A 16,436-nucleotide genomic window follows, 5' to 3' on the forward strand; every position below is an offset into this window, starting at 1 on the left:
CTGAAGAGGTTGAGATAGAGTTTAACCAAAACACACGTGGGATTGTGCGTTGGCTCCCTCTTGTGGGAATATACAGTATGGTTGTTACTGAGCCAGGATTCCTGGCTGTTTTGTCACTGTGCCTATGTCAATGATAGTTCAGCAACATCATTTAAACATTATTGCCAGCCATTTTCTCTGTCCTCCAGGATCCCTGGAATTTAACGAGACTGCCCCTGCTTGGCTTGGGAGTGGGACCCTTCATGCAATGCACGTCTCACCATCCAACTCTGCACTCATGCACTGTACAAAATATATGAACCCCCCACCAGACACAGTAAATTGCTAGCTAGTACTGGCGGGAATTCTTTACAACAAAATGCACAACAAATATTCTCCAAAAACCGCTGCATCTTATGTGTGATGTTCGAATAACATTTACAAACAATTTGATATAAATTGTACATTTAAATCATCACTTGAGAGTATAAAAATCACTTTTGATGTACAGTGCTTGGCAACCAACAACTTACCGCTGGTTTGGTGCTTGTTCACTGGGACGATTCAAACTGGAACATCCCCCCTCGTAAGCAAGCTACGCAAACCAGCCAATAAGATGCCATGTTGAGTAGGTGAAGGCAAGACAAACTCAAACCAAAAACCCATTGGCTTAACAATAAAGTGGCAAGCGGAATCACCAATATAACCCTGTTACATATACACTCAGTGTTACTCATTCGCACTGACATAAGTTACTTTCAACCATTAACGTGGGCCTTCTTGGTGCCTTATCTGATTGGCAAAGTATTATTTTTGATGTATGGAAAAAAATTATACAATTCCTATACAATATGACAATATGACACTCTTGTAAAATAGATGTTTCATCTCAATGTGACTCCCTGTTTAAATAAAGGTTCAATACAAAAACATCAACACAAACACAGGATATGGGGTACGCATGGTATCACATCATTACATACTAGGCCCTTCTGCACCTGCATTCCAGCACCTTTCCAGCATCTGGTATTGACTCAACATGTTTGAGGTGGGGGATCAAGAAATGTTGTGGAAGAGGTGACCGTCGAATGTATGATACTGTTATGTACAGGTAAGTTGTGTGTGTGTGGGGGCGTGCGCCAATGAGTGTGTGCATCCATGTTTGTGTGCATAGTCTGAGGTGGGTTTGAATATGAATGAGCAGCAGTGTTGCGATGTGTCCTATCCTGTCCTTGCAGAGTGATCTTCCTTGCCCTCATCACATGTCTCGGTGGCTCCTCCTACTTTTTCATCATCGCAGTCATTACTCTTTAGGAGGGAGGGGGACAGCCCCCACACTCATTGCTAAAGATCGAACTTCAGACTCTCCCCAAAACAACCGAACCCCACAACAAACCGAAAGAGATTTAAGGTGCACACCCCTAAAGAGGTAGCCAGAACGGGATATCTCCCTCCAAGCTCACAAAGACACAGGAGGAGGAACTATCAAACACCCAGGGAGAGAGAACAAATCAAATCTAATTGTATATGTCACATACACATGGTTAGCAGGTGTTAATGCGAGTGTAGCGAAATGCTTGTGCTTCTAGTTCCGACAATGCAGTAATAACCAACAAGTAATCTAACTAACAATTCCAAAACTACTGTCTTATACACAGTAAGTGTTACGCCCCTGAAAACAGGGGAGAAATAATCACGAGAGTGATACGGTGTTGTATTCTCAAGTCAACATTTAGTTCAATGAGAAAAGACCGCGAATTTCCCCAGGAATATGCGTGGAGACCAGAGCAATCGATCTCCGGCTCATAGTTTAAGAGCATTTCGTAGATCACAGATTAACACTTTTAGGCACCACAAAATAAAGTAATCAATATAACGTTTACACATTACTCTCACAATTCGTACCCTTTGACAGATTTGAACTTTAACACAATTATATGAATGTTATCAATCTCTATCAACTAATACTGAATGCATCTTTTTAACCTTAGATGTTTTAAGATCCTCACATACTATGAACTTACTAATACTTTTCAATGTATAACAGGCTATGAATATGTCCTTTAACCTGTCACATAAGGGGATAAAGAATATGTACAAAAATATATATGAATGAGTGATGGTACAGAGCAGCATAGGCAAGATACAGTAGATGGTATCGAGTACAGTATATACATATGAGATGAGTATGTAAACAAAGTGGCATAGTTAAAGTGGCTAGTGATACATGTATTACATAAGGATGCAGTCGATGATATAGAGTACAGTATATACGTATGCATATGAGATGAATAATGTAGGGTATGTAACATTATATAAGGTAGCATTGTTTAAAGTGGCTAGTGATATATTTACATAATTTCTCATCAATTCCCATTATTAAAGTGGCTGGAGTTGAGTCAGTGTCAGTGTCAGTGTGTTGGCAGCAGCCACTCAATGTTAGTGGTGGCTGTTTAGCAGTCTGATGGCCTTGAGATAGAAGCTTTTTCAGTCTCTCGGTCCCAGCTTTGATGCACCTGTACTGACCTCGCCTTCTGGATGATAGCGGGGTGAACAGGCAGTGGCTCGGGTGGTTGATGTCCTTGATGATCTTTATGGCCTTCCTGTAACATCGGGTGGTGTAGGTGTCCTAGAGGGCAGGTAATTTGCCCCCGGTGATGCGTTGTGCAGACCTCACTACCCTCTGGAGAGCCTTACGGTTGTGGGCGGAGCAGTTGCCGTACCAGGCGGAGATACAGCCCGCCAGGATGCTCTCGGTTGTGCATCTGTAGAAGTTTGTGAGTGCTTTTGGTGACAAGCCGAATTTCTTCAGCCTCCTGAGGTTGAAGAGGCGCTGCTGTGCCTTCCTCACGATGCTGTCTGTGTGAGTGGACCAATTCAGTTTGTCTGTGATGTGTATGCAGAGGAACTTACCCTCTCCACTACTGTTCCATCGATGTGGATAGGGGGGTGTTCCCTCTGCTGTTTCCTGAAGTCCACAATCATCTCCTTAGTTTTGTTGACGTTGAGTGTGAGGTTATTTTCTTGACACCACACTCCGAGGGCCCTCACCTCTTCCCTGTAGGCCGTCTCGTCGTTGTTGGTAATCAAGCCTACCACTGTTTTGTCGTCCGCAAACTTGATGATTGAGTTGGAGGCGTGCGTGGCCACGCAGTCGTGGGTGAACAGGGGGTACAGGAGAGGGCTCAGAACGCACCCTTGTGGGGCCCCAGTGTTGAGGATCAGCGGGGTGGAGATGTTGTTGCCTACCCTCACCACCTGGGGGCGGCCCGTCAGGAAGTCCAGTACCCAGTTGCACAGCCCGTGGTCGAGACCCAGGGTACTATGGTGTTGAATGCCGAGCTGTAGTCGATGAACAGCATTCTCACATAGGTATTCCTCATTTACATTACATTACATTTAAGTCATTTAGCAGACGCTCTTATCCAGAGCGACTTACAAATTGGTGCATTCACCTTATAACATCCAGTGGAACAGTCACTTTACAATAGTGCATCTAAATCTTAAAAGGGGGGGGGGGTGAGAAGGATTACTTATCCTATCCTAGGTATTCCTTAAAGAGGTGGGGTTTCAGGTGTCTCCGGAAGGTGGTGATTGACTCCGCTGTCCTGGCGTCGTGAGGGAGTGTGTTCCACCATTGGGGGGCCAGAGCAGCGAACAGTTTTGACTGGGCTGAGCGGGAACTGTACTTCCTCAGTGGTAGGGAGGCGAGCAGGCCAGAGGTGGATGAACGCAGTGCCCTTGTTTGGGTGTAGGGCCTGATCAGAGCCTGGAGGTACTGAGGTGCCGTTCCCCTCACAGCTCCGTAGGCAAGCACCATGGTCTTGTAGCGGAAGCGAGCTTCAACTGGAAGCCAGTGGAGAGAGCGGAGGAGCGGGCTGACGTGGGAGAACTTGGGAAGGTTGAAAACCAGACGGGCTGCGGCGTTCTGGATGAGTTTTAGGGGTTTAATGACACAGGCAGGGAGCCCAGCCAACAGCGAGTTGCAGTAATCCAGACGGGAGATGACAAGTGCCTGGATTAGGACCTGCGCCGCTTCCTGTGTGAGGCAGGGTCTTACTCTGCGGATGTTGTAGAGCATGAACCTATCTACCCCGTCTTGCCGAGGTTCAGCTTGAGGTGGTGATCCGTCATCCACACTGATATGTCTGCCAGACATGCAGAGATGCGATTCGCCACCTGGTCATCAGAAGGGGGAAAGGAGAAGATTAATTGTGTGTCGTCTGCATAGCAATGATAGGAGAGACCATGTGAGGTTATGACAGAGCCAAGTGACTTGGTGTATAGCGAGAATAGGAGAGGGCCTAGAACAGAGCCCTGGGGGACACCAGTGGTGTCCAGATGGGTTAGGGCAGTGTGCAGTGTGGTTGAGATGGCATCGTCTGTGGACCTGTCCGTAAACACACCGGCCAGCTGGTCTGCGCATGCTCTGAGGGCGCGGCTGGGGATGCCGTCTGGGCCTGCAGCCTTGCGAGGGTTAACACGTTTAAATGTCTTACTCACCTCGGCTGCAGTGAAGGAGAGTCCGCATGTTTTCGTTTGCAGGCCGTGTCAGTGGCACTGTATTGTCCTCAAAGCGGTCAAAAAAGTTATTTAGTCTGCCTGGGAGCAAGACATCCCGGTCCGTAGACCCTGCCACATGCCTCTTGTGTCTGAGCCGTTGAATTGAGATTCTACTCTGTCTCTGTACTGACGCTTAGCTTGTTCGATAGCCTTGCGGAGGGAATAGCTGCACTGTTTGTAATCGGTCATGTTACCAGTCACCTTGCCCTGATTAAAAGCAGTGGTTCGCGCTTTCAGTTTCACGCGAATGCTGCCATCAATCCACGGTTTCTGGTTAGGGAATGTTTTAATCATTGCTATGGGAACGACATCTTCAACGCACGTTCTAATGAACTCGCACACCGAATCAGCGTATTCGTCAATATTGTTATCTGACGCAATACGAAACATATCCTAGTCCACGTGATGGAAGCAGTCTTGGAGTGTGGAGTCAGCTTGGTCGGACCAGCGTTGGACAGACCTCAGCGAGGGAGCCTCTTGTTTTAGTTTCTGTCTGTAGGCAGGGATCAACAAAATGGAGTCGTGGTCAGCTTTTCCGAAAGGAGGGCGGGGCAGGGCCTTATATGCATCGCGGAAGTTAGAGTAACAATGATCAAAGGTTTTTCCACCCCTGGTTGCGCAATCGATATGCTGATAAAATTTAGGGAGTCTTGTTTTCAGATTAGCCTTGTTAAAATCCCCAGCTACAATGAATGCAGCCTCCGGATAAATGGATTCCAGTTTGCAAAGAGTCAAATAAAGTTCGTTCAGAGCCATCGATGTGTCTGATTGGGGGGGGATATATACGGCTGTGATTATAATCGAAGAGAATTCTCTTGGTAGATAATGTGGTCGACATTTGATTGTGAGGAATTCTAAATCAGGTGAACAGAAGGATTTGAGTTCCTGTATGTTTCTTTCATCACACCGTGTCTCATTAGCCATAAGGCATACGCCCCCGCCCCTCTTCTTACCAGAAAGATGTTTGTTTCTGTCGGGGCGATGCGTGGAGAAACCCGCTGGCTGCACCGCCTCCGATAGCGTCTCTCCAGTGAGCCATGTTTCCGTGAAGCAAAGAATGTTACAGTCACTGATGTCCCTCTGGAATGCTACCCTTGCTCGGATTTCATCAACCTTGTTGTCAAGAGACTGGACATTGGCGAGAAGAATGCTAGGGAGTGGTGCACGATGTGCCCGTCTCCGGAGTCTGACCAGAAGACCGCCTCGTTTCCCTCTTTTTCGGAGTCGTTTTTTTGGGTCGCTGCATGGGATCCATTCCGTTGTCCTGTTTGAAAGGCAGAACACAGGATCCTCGTCGCGAAAAACATATTCTTGGTCGTACTGATGGTGAGTTGACGCTGATCTTATATTCAGTAGTTCTTTTCGACTGTATGTAATGAAACCTAAGATGACCTGGGGTACTAATGTAAGAAATAACATGTAAAAAAAAACAAAAAACTGCATAGTTTCCGAGCAACGCGAAGCGAGGCGGCCACCTCTGTCGGCGCCGGAAGTAACAAGTGACCTCAGTCGAACACAGACAGAAAGAAGAGCTGTTAGATAGAGGAGGTTACCCCAGATGCCATTCCTGCTCTTGTGAGAAAGGAAAGAGATGACAAGCATTCTGATCAGGCCAACGGGCAGGCTGAGGGAGAGGTCATAGTGATTCACACCCACAGAGAAAGACAACCCACACAACCTCTTGGCTGAGATGAACCACACAGAGGTAGAGGCAGAGGGCCTTCAGGGCTAGCCAGTCAGCCAGCCTGCTGTGATCCTCAAGTCAGTTGTATTTAAATTCATGTTCATTAAAGATTTTTATTCAAGATTTGGAAAGTCCCATTTACTTAATGATATCTTTTCACTGTCTGCAAACCTCAAGAACCAGGGTGAGTGTGGGTCACCCTTTTACTGGGCAAACACAACTTGCATATCGTCATAGACTAGGCCAAAATGTTCATCTTTTAACCTTGCTTGAATAAAAAATGCATTTTTTAGAGTGCGCAAGAGTTGTGACAGAACAGTTTAGCATAGAAGTGCTGTGGGAGTCTTTTCCTTCAGTCCTTTTGCAGCCTCAGCCTCGTTTCTCATCACATGGGATTTTCCCAGTGCCAACTTCACATGAGATGGCTGCCTGACCACGGAGACTGGGGTGAGAGTGTGGTGTAGCGTACTTCATGACCTGTAACCGAAAAACAATGGCATTTTTGGAAAGCTTGAGGTGAGGGAGCAAGTGTGGTAGAACAGGAATTATTAGCATTGTATCTTGCTAGCTGGATCGAATTCTCTGTGTTAGCTAGCCAGAGAAATGTTGAGCAACATTATCCAACTTAGCTGATCAACTAATTGTGTTATGGTGTGAAAATTAGCTGGATAATGAAGTCAGCCGGGTGGCTAGCTAGCATGAACATTACATCGGATAAGCTAACGTTAGTAAACGAACCAGCTCGCTATAGTCAAATCAAATCAAATTGTATTTGTCACATACACATGGTTAGCAGATGTTAATGCGAGTGTAGCGAAATGCTTGTGCTTCTAGTTCCGACAATGCAGCAGTGGTGGGCCGTCAGGGCCAGCAAGGCCTTCTCTGCTGGCCTAAACATCATCAGAATATCATTTTAAAATATATATATTTTCCCACAAATATGCATTAAATTTTTCCCCAGAGTAAGAGTTATACTCTTCATTTCATAGCTTTCTTCTTGGTTGCACTGCTTCCAGCCCCAGGTTGAGATATGGAGGGTTGGTCTTTATGTTAGATCTTTTATCCAATTATATTCAGCCATCATGTGTTGCGAGGGTTCTAAAAATCTGCCCTCAGGCCTTCAGAATCAACAGTGCGGGCGCTTGTAGCTTAAAGTGAATGGAAATGAACATTTAGTTTCAACCAATCAGCTTTAGAGTTGGCTTTTGGTACGCCTGCTGGCTGGCTCCAGTGTTATACAGGAGCCAGCTCGCAGGCGTAGTGGGTGCACGTCTTTTGATTGGATTACCAATATTGAGAGGCAGGTCCTATATGGGCAGGTATATGCAAACCTCAGAACTGGGAAACTGAATTTGATAAACTAATTCATGTGCGTACTACTAAGCTGTTTTTTTAACCCACAATGGCGGAAGGAGGAGAAGATATCGATTTGGTCGAGGATACAATTATAACGCCATTCTCAAGACAAACCTCTCAAGAAAAGTTAGACATTGTCAGGAGAGTTCGACCGACGCTACAAAGCCTGTCACAGGCGGGAAAGGGGTTCGTTCGCCACTTTCAAAGTTCCAACTACGAGCGCTATCAATGGCTCACAGGCTCCGAGAAGCACTGCAAACTGTACTGCTGGGAATGCCTATTATTTGCAAGTGATAGATTTGGTGTTTGGAGCCACACTACTTTTGCAAACTTGAGTTGTATAATCAAGGCAGCAATGAGACACGGCTGGGCACTTACAAGCAATGGTGCTTTTGAAAACTTTTGGGGACACCCGAGTGGATCTACAGCTCAACGAACAAACTACTGTGAGGGTTGAAAAGGGAGGGGGACACCCCCACAGGACAGCCCCCCACATGCCATTCCTCCTGCTCATGTGAGCAAGGAAAGAGATGACAAGCCTTCTGATCAGGCCAACGTGCAGGCCGAGGGAGTAGACATAGTGATTCACACCCACAGAGAGAAAGACAACCCACACAACCTATTGGCTGAGATGAACCACACAGAGTCAGAGGCAGAGGGCTTTCAGGGCTAGCCAGCCTGCTCTGATCCTCAAGTCAGTTGTATTTAAATTCATGTTCATTAAAGATTTTTATTCAAGATTTGAAAAGTCCCATTTACTTAATGATATCTTTTCACTGTCTGCAACCCTCAAGAACCAGGGTGAGTCTGGGTCACCCTTTTACTGGGCAAACACAACTTGCATATCGTCATAGACTAGGCCAAAATGTTCATCTTTTAACCTTGCTTGAATAAAACATTCATTTTTTATAGTGCGCAAGAGTTGCGCCTTTTCGTTTTCTATGATGATTAAAGGTTTTGGTTGCACCTCAACTCAACGTTGGTTGAGCTCCCTCCGTTTTTTGTTGTTGTCAAATACTACTTTTTTGTTTTGTTTACGTGTAGTAAGTAAATTATTAAAAGCATTAAAATTGGGATGTTTCCCACTTATTTACACAACCTACTCCACACTTGCAAATTGAAAGTTTATAGAAATGTTCTGAAATTAAGTAGTAAACAGGAAAAGCAGAATTGAATCCAATTATTATAATGCAAATAATTTAATGGTCTATGGTTCAATCCCATTTCTGAAGGTCTGATGAATAACTAATATTGTTCCTCCTCTTCCTTGTGGCAGGTGCAGCAGCACAGTGCCCTCCAAAGCCTGAAAAAAAATCGGTGGACTTTCCCTTTGCATGCAGCTCTGCATGGAACATCCAGTGTCACATCCTTGGTGACGTGTGGGGTGACATCTGGGATGACCACAGCAACATCCTCTGGAAAGGGAGAAAAGAGGGACAGAATGTAAACAAATGCAAACCGTAGGTTCTAAACACTGGCTAGTTGAAAGGTTCTACTAAGATGTCATGACAAACGGCACCTGTCAGTGTTATTCACCTGCTTGGATGTCAGTTGGCAGAGTGGTGAAGACGGCCATCTTGAGAGTCCTTTCTTCAGGTGTGACATCCACAACCTCCAAGAGGTAAGAGATGGGCTCTGCCTCTCTGGTAAGGATGATGTCCACAACATTTAGGTGGAAAGAAGCCGGATCTGCCTCTTTGTTACGGATGATGTTCGCAACCTCAAGGTGGGAAGAAGCTGGATCTTGCTGTGTCTTAGGGGTGATGTCCTGAACCTCCAGGTGTGAATTAGCCGGGTCTGCCTCTGTCTCAGGGGTTATTTCCACAACCTCCAAGTGGGAACAAGCTCTGTCTGCCTCTGTTTTAGGGCCGATGTCCGCAACTTCCAGGTGTGAACAGACCGGGTCTGCCTGTGTGTTATGGGTGATGTCCACAACCTCAAGGTGGGAAGAAGCAGAGTCTGCCTCTGTGTTAGGAGTGACAACAACAATCCTGATGAGTTCTACAACTACAAGTCACTGGGATGTCATCACAACAGGCATCTGTCAGAGTGCTCTCTATCATTGCTACTCACCTGCTCGGATGTCTGGAGGTGCGGTGGAGATGGCCGCGGCGACGACAGGGAGGACTGGTAAAGTGGCTGCAGGGGGCTGGAAGCAGCTCTGTACCTCGTCAGCCACGAAGGCACAGACAGATCTCACATAAAATGGGCTCTGGAGGTCATCCGTGGAGAAGGACTGACTGATTCTCCCGAGGATTGACCAGACAGATTCAAAAGCCGCAGCGCGGGAGAAGGGGATTTGAGGGGAAGGGGCCTTTAACATGCTGGAGGGCTTCTCCACTACGGCCGCCACCATGCCCACGGCCATCCCGCTTACTAGGATTGGGTGCCCTGAATGGCCTTCCTTTGGCTGAATCCACAGGGCCAGGAGGAGCCTGGGCACCACCTCCACAACCACCTGGGATGGGCTGAGCAGGTTGCTACGGGGCTCATTGGACAGCTCGCCCATAATGCTCCTTTACAGCTCTTTCCACGATGCTGTGGACCTTAGGGTCGCTGAAATCAATAAAAAGAAGAATACAAAGCTAAACGATGTGCAATGTGCTCACAGAGAACACTGTCTTAGTCTGTTTCTGCATAGTTACAGATGTGTAGATAAATGGATCAAGTCATATGCAGGGCAGTACATGGAACTCACATGTCAGCTGGCGAGGTGGGGTGCAAGGAGCGGCGGAGCTTGCAGACAGCCTCGTGCTCTATGTCTATCATTTTTAGGCAAGTGTTGACTTCCCAGGTCTGCCGTAGGAAACAGGAAGTCCGATTAGTGAAATTTCACAACATATCGATTCTGCTGTACTAACTAGTTGTTGAAAGGCTAGTAAAGAGCTCACTGACTGACTTGTAGTATGTGTCTAACTCTCATTGTCTTACCAGCCGAGCGAGGTCATTCCCCTCCTCCAGGGTTTCCTTCCACACCCTTCAAATAAAACACAGAGCAATTCAACTTTCCTGGCTTATGATTTTTCTGTTGTTTATTTTACCCACACCTCTTGGAGTGCTGCTGGTGGCAGGGAATGGCAGTGAAGGTGAGTGATGACGTGGTACTCACCTCTCCCTAAGGGATTTTTTGCCCTGAGACACCAGCCAGCCGCTCATGTGCTCCGTGGTGACATGGTGCGGGACCTGGCCTTGACTCTGGAGCAGCAGATAGTGGACCATGAGCTTCTTCTGCAAGATGAGGTAAGGTGAGACAGTGCCACGAAATACCATATCATGTGCATTCTGAAGGGCCTCTCACAACATTTCACAACTGTTCATGCATCACAATTTGCGAGTGTTATTAAGAACTCTTATGACCATCTTCTCTAAACTGTCTTGAGGGATGAATCTTACCTGTTTATTGTAATATGTTTCCTCCCAGCAGGCCTGCAGAGTCTGGAAATAAAGGCTGCTTCGACAGAATTCCTTTGAAGAGAATGACAATAATGGTGCTTTGTTATGCACATTGTGCACAGGCATTTACAGTATGCTAAAATGAATATCTCCAAAGATGACCTTTGTGGGACCATAAGTGAACTCCGGAATGCACCAAACCCTATCCATGGTAAGATGGGGTAGAAACGCAGCGCTATAGATATATGAGATGCTCTAGAGATAACAGGAATAAGTTAAAGTCGCGAATGATCAATTACTGTGGAGTCGTCCAATATGCTGCACTTAAAATTGAATTGTAGGCAGTTTGGCACAAAATAGAATGTTTACATTCTATTGCTATGGAGAAATGGAATGTGTAGAACCTTTATAAATGGGTCTGCTTCTATGTCTTTATGTCTTGAAAGATTAAGCTCTTTATTTTGTCATAATGTGTATATATGAGGATTGGAACCTGTTTCGACATGCTGCTTAGACCTACTAATCCAACCTTGGTTTACAAGTGAAATTAATTGTTTATATATGCCTATAGAAATCTATTAACCATATATATTTAAAGCAATGATTGTCAATTGAAAATATGGTTGTTGTGTTATCTTGTTGTCTTGAGTGTCAGAGTCCTCTTAAGCACGTTATTCCAATATTTCCGAGCTCTGAATTGACATAAGGTACACTTTTGCAAAAAGCTAATCGGTTAAAAATAAGAGTATGAATGCCAATAAACGTTTGTCTTGAATTATATGCATAATAGTGTAGTTAACAAAATCGCTCAGCGTGGGAACTTTTGCTGGGTGGGAAGTATCCGTTATAAGTCTCCATGGGGCGTATAGACCATCACTTCGTTGTCTTGTTGGTAACATAAAAATGCACGACAGTGCGCATTGTAAAAGTCTAACAGTTGTTTTTCTTATTGTTTCTCACAAACAGATATTTGAGAGGGGAATTTCGTGCAGTTGTACATATGATGCACAGACACACTAAAGCTGTACAGTGTAGTTTGAAAAGTCAGTTTATATTATTTGCAGATCGAAATATGTAACATTTGAAATGAATGTGGCAGAACAGTTTAGCATAAGGTTCCTGTGGGAGTCTTCTCCTTCAGTCTTTTGCCTCCTTAGCCTCGTTTCCCATTTCGTGGGATTTTCCCAGTGCCAACTTCACATGAGATGGCCGCTGTCTACTGCCATGTGGTGCTGAATGACAGATCTCGCTTTTAAGATTTCGCTGCTGTCCATGGTGCTGAAATATCCAATCTCGGCTATTTGCAAATGTGTGACCAGCCAAACTTGACCCCACACATACACACACGTTAATGGTAATCTCTCACACACTTTTGAACATTGCACAAGTGTGTTTGTTTTAATAAAGATGCGAAGAATGAAATCAATGTGTGGATGTTGATTGGACAATGTATAGGTGCTTTACAGAAGCCATTTTGTGCCATTCCCTATAGTGTGAATTTGACTGGAGCATGATCAGATTGCTTTGTTTGAGCCAGAATAGAGATTTGGTCTGAGAAACGATGCCCAATATTGCATGATAGCTGTGAAGAAGAAAACAATAAGGCCATGTTTATATGACCCCCTTTCAAAGAGTCACTCATTTATATTGTTCTTGTAGATATACGGTGCCTTCAGAAAGTGTTCATACCGCTTAACTTATTCCACATTTTGTTTTCTTACAGCCTGAATTCAAAATGGATGAAATTATAATTGTTTATCCTTTCCAGCTACACACAATACACCATAATGACAAATTGAAAACATGTTTGACATTTTTGCAAATGTACTGAAAATGATTTACATGTTTTCACAATACATGTTAGAATCACCTTTGGCAGCAATTAAAGCTTTGAGTCTTTCTGGGTAAGTCTCTAAGAGCTTTGCACACTTGGATTGTACCATATTTGCAATATACAATATATACATAACCAGTCAAATGTTTGGACACATCTACTCTTTCAAGGGTTTTTCTTTAGTTTTACTATTTTTAACATTGTACAATAATAGTGAAGACATCAAAACTATGAAATAACACATATGGAATCATGTAGCAACCAAACAAAGGTTAAAGTAATGACGGACTGCCGTTTCTCGTTGCTTATTTGAGCTGTTCTTGCCAAAATATGGACTTGGTCTTTTACCAAATAGGGCTATCTTCTGTATACCACCCCTACCTTGTCACAAATCAAATCAAAATCAAATCAAATTTATTTATATAGCCCTTCGTACATCAGCTGATATCTCAAAGTGCTGTACAGAAACCCAGCCTAAAACCCCAAACAGCAAACAATGCAGGTGTAAAAGCACGGTCACAACACAACTGATTGGCTCAAACGCATTAAGAAGGAAAGAAATTCCACAAATTAACTTTTAACAAAGCACACCTGTACATTGAAATTCATTCCAGGTGACTACCTCATGAAGCTGGTTGAGAGAATGCCAAGACTGTGCAAAGCTGTCACCAAGGCAAAGGGTAGCTACTTACAACAAAAAACATCTAGTTAACAGAAGAAAGGAAGACAAAATAAGGACAACAGAAGGACAGAAGAAAAAGGAAAAGAAAGAGGACAACAAAGTGAAACAGTCAGCACTTCTATTGCAACTTCATATTTCGTCGTCCTAACGTAGTCTACACTGCTATCTGCCCAGCAGCTAGCCAGCTAGCAAACGTCCACCGTCTACCGAATAGCAGCACTGTAGAAACTATTACACTCAACTGAACGACTTGATCAGTGTAGTGTTAGCTAGCTACATAGTTGTCTTTGCTGTCTTCGTATCCAAGATAATTGTGTAGTTTAGAGCGTGTAGTCTTAGAGTGATTATCTTAATTTACCGAGGTTAGCTAGCCAGCTATTTGTCGTCCTTAACGTAGGAGACACTGCTAGCTAGCCAACAGCTAGCCAACGTCTACTGAATAGAACTTCCGCACTCAACAACCCGGTCGCATTCCGCTTCGCTCCACAGGTAGTATCACATTTTCATTTCATTTCATTACAGCACAACGGTTTGATTTGTTTGATCGTAGCTAGCTACATAGCTAGCTACATAGCCGTCTGTGTATCAATGATAATTGTGTAGTCTAGAGCGATTTTCTAGGTTAGCTAGCCAGCTATTGTCGTTCTTTTAACGCAACGTAACGTAATCAACACTGCTAGCTAGCCAGCTAGCCCCGAATAGCAGCACTGTAGAAACTATTACACTCAACGGAACGACTTGATTAGTGTAGTGTCAACAACGCAGCCACTGCCAGCTAACCTACAAAGTCAACAACGCAGCCACTGCCAGCTAGCCTACTTCAGCAGTACTGTATCATTTTAATCATTTTAGTCAATAAGATTCTTGCTACGTAAGCTTAACTTTCTGAACATTCGAGACGTGTAGTCCACTTGTCATTCCAATCTCCTTGCATTAGCGTAGCCTCTTCTGTAGCCTGTCAACTATGTGTCTGTCTATCCCTGTTCTCTCCTCTCTGCACAGACCATACAAACGCTCCACACCGCGTGGCCGCGGCCACCCTAATCTGGTGGTCCCAGCGCGCACGACCCACGTGGAGTTCCAGGTCTCCGGTAGCCTCTGGAACTGCCGATCTGCGGCCAACAAGGCAGAGTTCATCTCAGCCTATGCCTCCCTCCAGTCCCTCGACTTCTTGGCACTGACGGAAACATGGATCACCACAGATAACACTGCTACTCCTACTGCTCTCTTTTCGTCCGCCCACGTGTTCTCGCACACCCCGAGAGCTTCTGGTCAGCGGGGTGGTGGCACCGGGATCCTCATCTATCCCAAGTGGTCATTCTCTCTTTCTCCCCTTACCCATCTGTCTATCGCCTCCTTTGAATTTCATGCTGTCACAGTTACCAGCCCTTTCAAGCTTAACATCCTTATCATTTATCGCCCTCCAGGTCCCCTCGGAGAGTTCATCAATGAGCTTGATGCCTTGATAAGCTCCTTTCCTGAGGACGGCTCACCTCTCACAGTTCTGGGCGACTTTAACCTCCCCACGTCTACCTTTGACTCATTCCTCTCTGCCTCCTTCTTTCCAATCCTCTCCTCTCCTCTTTTGACCTCACCCTCTCACCTTCCCCCTACTCACAAGGCAGGCAATACGCTCGACCTCATCTTTACTAGATGCTGTTCTTCCACTAACCTCATTGCAACTCCCCTCCAAGTCTCCGACCACTACCTTATATCCTTTTCCCTCTCGCTCTCATCCCACACTTCCCACACTGCCCCTACTCGGATGGTATCGCGCCGTCCCAACCTTCGCTCTCTCTCCCCCGCTACTCTCTCCTCTTCCATCCTATCATCTCTTCCCTCTGCTCAAAACTTCTCCAACCTATCTCCTGATTCTGCCTCCTCAACCCTCCTCTCCTCCCTTTCTGCATCCTTTGACTCTCTATGTCCCCTATCCTCCAGGCCGGCTCGGTCCTCCCCTCCCGCTCCGTGGCTCGACGACTCATTGCGAGCTCACAGAACAGGGCTCCGGGCAGCCGAGCGGAAATGGAGGAAAACTCGCCTCCCTGCGGACCTGGCATCCTTTCACTCCCTCCTCTCTACATTTTCCTCCTCTGTCTCTGCTGCTAAAGCCACTTTCTACCACTCTAAATTCCAAGCATCTGCCTCTAACCCTAGGAAGCTCTTTGCCACCTTCTCCTCCCTCCTGAATCCTCCTCCCCCTCCCCCACCCTCCACCCTCTCTGCAGATGACTTCATCAACCATTTTGAAAAGAAGGTCGACGACATCAGATCCTCGTTTGCTAAGTCAAACGACACCGCTGGTTCTGCTCACACTGCCCTACCCTGTGCTCTGACCTCTTTCTCCCCTCTCTCTCCAGATGAAATCTCGCGTCTTGTGACGGCCGGCCGCCCAACAACCTGCCCGCTCGACCCTATCCCCTCCTCTCTTCTCCAGACCATTTCCGGAGACCTTCTCCCTTACCTCACCTCGCTCATCAACTCATCCCTGACCGCTGGCTACGTCCCTTCCGTCTTCAAGAGAGCGAGAGTTGCACCCCTTCTGAAAAAACCTACACTCGATCCCTCCGATGTCAACAACTACAGACCAGTATCCCTTCTTTCTTTTCTCTCCAAAACTCTTGAACGTGCCGTCCTTGGCCAGCTCTCCCGCTATCTCTCTCAGAATGACCTTCTTGATCCAAATCAGTCAGGTTTCAAGACTAGTCATTCAACTGAGACTGCTCTTCTCTGTATCACGGAGGCGCTCCGCACTGCTAAAGCTAACTCTCTCTCCTCTGCTCTCATCCTTCTAGACCTATCGGCTGCCTTCGATACTGTGAACCATCAGATCCTCCTCTCCACCCTCTCCGAGTTGGGCATCTCCGGCGCGGCCCACGCTTGGATTGCGTCCTACCTGACAGGTCGCTCCTACCAGGTGGCGTGGCGAGAATCTGTCTCCTCAC

The 16,436-nt window shown here is 45.8% G+C and overlaps 2 protein-coding genes across 32 annotated transcripts in view; one reads left to right on the top strand and one right to left on the bottom strand.

Moving 5' to 3' along the window:
- LOC118365925 (serine-rich adhesin for platelets-like) overlaps positions 1 to 16,436 on the bottom strand; it is a 137,117-nt gene that overhangs the window by 40,787 nt on the left and 79,894 nt on the right. The window lies entirely within an intron of this gene.
- The window catches only part of LOC118365872 (islet amyloid polypeptide), a 127,865-nt gene continuing 124,402 nt past the window's right edge, over positions 12,974 to 16,436 (top strand). Inside the window, exon 1 of the mRNA XM_052491791.1 lies at positions 12,974 to 13,080. The gene's annotated coding sequence lies outside the window, so the exon portion shown is untranslated. The remainder of the gene's footprint in view (positions 13,081 to 16,436) is intronic.

The sequence above is a fragment of the Oncorhynchus keta genome, chromosome 33 (genome assembly GCF_023373465.1).
Source record: "Oncorhynchus keta strain PuntledgeMale-10-30-2019 chromosome 33, Oket_V2, whole genome shotgun sequence".
In the NCBI taxonomy this organism is placed as follows: Eukaryota; Metazoa; Chordata; class Actinopteri; order Salmoniformes; family Salmonidae; genus Oncorhynchus; species Oncorhynchus keta.